Here is a 4,174-nt window from a genome sequence, read left to right as displayed (position 1 = left end):
ATGGAAAATTTGTAACATGGTAATGTCATACTCTGTCCCATATGTTCTCCCCGATGATGCATATTTCATATGCGGGAGGAAGGCGTATAAGTGGCTGGCCCCAAACTCAGAGGGATTGTGTTATATTGGAAAAGTAGTGCCTGAAGTAATGACTGTATCCCATAACAAAATGAAAGATATTCACCGCAGTGCCCAAGCTCCTTATACTCATACTCATTACGAGCACATTGTTAAACGGCACCTGATAGAGAGGACAGAGCATTCAGCCTCCGATCTTATCCATGAATCCACCGGGATTCAATTCCTACTCGCGTTAGATATCACTCGTACCGCCAGAGGAGTGATAAATTATAAATATATATCTGCCCTTGCAAATTTATTAGACAATATCACTGAAATGTATGACGACACATTCAGGTACACTGGGAAAGAGTTACAAGCCTACAAAACAGAACTGGTTCAGCATAGAATGATTCTTAATTACCTCACAGCTGTGACAGGCGGGTATTGTGTTACCCTAGCAACTCAATATGGAATAAAGTGCTGCACGTATATCACAAACAGCACAGAGGACCCAGCCGAGGTCATAGACCAAAAGATGGATGACATTTTACAATTAAAATGGGAGTTTCGAAGGAAACACAATCTCACACTCGCTGCTGTGGGTAATGAGCTGACCAGTTGGGTGTCTGAGATCCCGGAAGTGAACAAGCCCCGACGGGCGAAACGCATTTTCCACGGACTTCACGACGAGACCTTCCTTGGAGCAGTACTGACTGCCACCTGTCTCCTCACCTGACACCTTGAGTATCATTCTTTTCACACCTATATATGACTTTGGAGTCTTTATTACCTTTGCTATTAGTGCCTATCTCACTCAGGCACTCTGATTTATACTGCATATCATGCTGCTAGAATTTCTGTGCCTATTATAGCCCATTAATCTTATAGATTGCTGATTAGACTTATTCACTGTGCTGCACTCATCTTTCATTATGAGGAACAGTGTGGTACACTTAATGGACTGATGCCATCCTCTAACCATAGCAATTATTATTATTTGGATACTGTACCCATGAATGGATTTGGTAAAACAGGAATGCATATGTGATTTATACAACTAGGATTTTCTGTGTTTATTACAGTCCATTAATCCTACAGATTGTAGATTAGATCTATTTGTTGTATTCTGCTTATCACGTCGATATCATCATCTTCTCCTTCAGCAGGTTACACTCAACAGGCTGATGCTATCCTTTTACCCTAAGAAATGATTTCTTTGACAGTGTATTCATGATTGTTTTTCTGCATAAATAGGAATTGATACATCATTTATGATTAGATTCACAGACCTACCTGACGCCTCTTATTTTGTGTCTTGGTCTCCTCTCTGAGACACTGCTCAACGGCTGACTTTTTATTTAGCTCTCAATTCTTCTCTCTTTTTCTTTCGCTCTCACTATCATTCTGTGGACTCTCATCCTCGATCCAGGGTTAACGATGCCACTGCGTGGTAATCCCTTTTACCCTGCCTAACGTGGAAAGTAGATCCACACACTGTATGACCTTATCTTTTCTATAATCTCTTTCTCTCACTATTCCTATATAGGTGCACTCTCATTGGTAGATAGCCTCTCTACTATCATACCACGCTGCTAATGCCCGATCTCGTCCGATCTTTGAAGCGAAACAGCGTCGGGCCAGGTCAGTACCTTGAGAGGAGACTCCCTGGGAATACCCGGTTTTGTAGAGTACGGATTATTCCCCTTCTTTTGAAGGGTGGACACCAACAGCAGTATCACCACTACGTACTATCTCTAACATTCCTTTTTTACTCCTACCAGTGTTCAGGTTATGCTGATCTAGACATTCTCAAATTTGTTTGAACAAAATTGATTAATGGGTTAATATCTAACTACTTGGTATTAACTCAATCTAAGCGGTCCTCCAATATACAGTACTGATCTCCTTGGTTGGTCTCATTAATACAGATTATCTGTACTGGTCAGGAGAAACGGGTGCTAGACTATTTTGTGTCTGCAGCCTTTCTAAATCCTTCTTGTGTGATTCAACAGACCAGAACATTTTATTATTATTATTATTATTATTATATATACTATTTATATTTATATTCATTTTTTTTCTCTCACATTTTTCTTATGTTCACACCCCCTTTTTTGGATCATAGAGGGACTATCTCTTATTTTTAAGTTGACTAATAAACATATGTTTTAATGTATTTGTCATAATTGAATGTTAATTTTTTCATAAGAGTGCGCCCACACAAGAGCTTTCTCTCTCTCTCCTTGTCAGTACTTGTACTTTCTGGCTCTGGGCGCACCACCAAAAGGGACCTTAATTGAAAGGTTAATTGTCCAACTTTGGTTTCTCATATTTCTTTCGGAATTTATTGCATACCAGTGCCTGGTCGCTCTTTCGTTTAGCAGTTGGGTGTCATGGTTGAACCCACGAAATTGGTTCTCGGGCTTAGGAGAATGGGCCCAAGGTATTATCATGGATGTAGGGAAATTTCTCTTGTGTATATTGGGAGTCGTCATATTGGTTGGCCTGATATTTAGATGCGTTCGGACTTTAACGAAGTGTAAAAGTAATACCAGAGTGATGAGTTTAAGGAGCGAAGACACTATAATAACAACAACAAATTTGATTTATGACCCAACGATAGAGACAATGTTGTGATGAAAATGTGATTCCACGGTCCGTTTCTTTCACCCGTTTCTCCTTTGTTTTCCTCCAAGGTACAAAGACATCCGCTTGGAAGAAGAATTTGACAACCTTTTTTATACAGACCATTGATGAACTATGCTACAAGCCCCAATTTCCCTAGTGACTTTAACTTTTACGATAGCCCAATATGTTAGAGACTTTAACTTTATGGACACTGGAAACGCTTTTGTCGTTATTTATAGCAAAAGCATCGAGAGACATCAGACAACATGTACATCAAGACATGACATCAGACAAGACCTCAATCAGCGAATGCATATTAAACTCACATAGTTTACGACTGCATTTATAATAATTGCTTCTTATCTTCACCTCTACAACCTTTAGGTAATGACACACATAGTCGATAGGGAATATAGACACAGATATCAGCACTCACATATCCCCCCATTCATGTATCATCAACTAAATGTGCTCCCCCATTCGCTGCAACCAAAAGCCGAAAAGAGCTCGGTAAAGTTTGACAGCCCATCCACAGACCCGTAATACGGGATAAGAAGGATTCAAATGTATACTTCGCAATACCTCGAAGCTTGATGTAAAACACGTACGGCACGATGATACATGACCCCTCAGACATGGATTCATACACACATGCTTCTACTATTTCACTAGGTCATACTTTTCTCACCTTCTCCTCTCCTCCCTTTACCCAATCATAAAATGGTATTTACGATGACATATATTTTTCTTTTTATTGAACTGTTTTAGGAAGTGGCAGTTATTGATGACTGCCAAAGGGTGGACTGTCAAAGTCGGAAAAATATCACGCTACACGTTGCCATATATTCACCCCATGCGCTTGCCCGCTGCACGTGCACATTCTCGTGGTATGTGCATTTACGGTAGAGTTTGTGTGTGTCTAGCGGGCGACTCAATCGTTAAATAATAAATCCAAATAGTATGTTTTATAGATAATGTTCCCCTTAATAATAACTGTAAGTCTGTTTAATGTAACTGGTCGCTGGACAGAGGAATTCCTCTTTGCATGATACGAAGGGTCAGACAGGGTTTGAGCAGTGGTGTTTGGTACCTAACTAAAGAACATTTTATTAGAAACAATCCGGTGCTGGTTAGGTAAAGATTAATAGTTATGTCTATTAGTAGTTTCTGGACATTTACTATATTTGCGGTTCATTATCCATGCGGCGGGAATTCTGAAATTCCCTCCCACCTGAGCAGTTTGATATAGTCACAGCCCACCTGTTCAAACTAACCTATGACCTTTTGTTATGATGCGAGGAGACATTCCTGTGTCCAATGAACAATAAGATTGTAGGGCCCTTTGTAGTACACTGTATGTTGTGTATATAAGGGTCACTGTCCCCAGACCGGCCAGTACTCTCTCTCATCAACATTTATCTCTGATAATTGGAGGACTGGATCCGGTTGCGCTAGCGAGTGTTCCCCGTATGGTATGTTTCTC

At 40.2% G+C, this 4,174-nt stretch overlaps 1 pseudogene; it reads left to right on the top strand.

The window, feature by feature from the left end:
* Positions 1-1,634: 1,634 nt before the first annotated feature.
* LOC134912000 (5S ribosomal RNA) lies at positions 1,635-1,753 on the top strand (annotated as a pseudogene).
* Positions 1,754-4,174: the final 2,421 nt, after the last annotated feature.

The sequence above is a fragment of the Pseudophryne corroboree genome, chromosome 4 (assembly GCF_028390025.1).
Source record: "Pseudophryne corroboree isolate aPseCor3 chromosome 4, aPseCor3.hap2, whole genome shotgun sequence".
NCBI lineage: Eukaryota > Metazoa > Chordata > Amphibia > Anura > Myobatrachidae > Pseudophryne > Pseudophryne corroboree.
The sequence above is the reverse complement of the archived record's forward strand: the minus strand, read 5'-3'. Positions and strand labels throughout refer to the sequence as shown.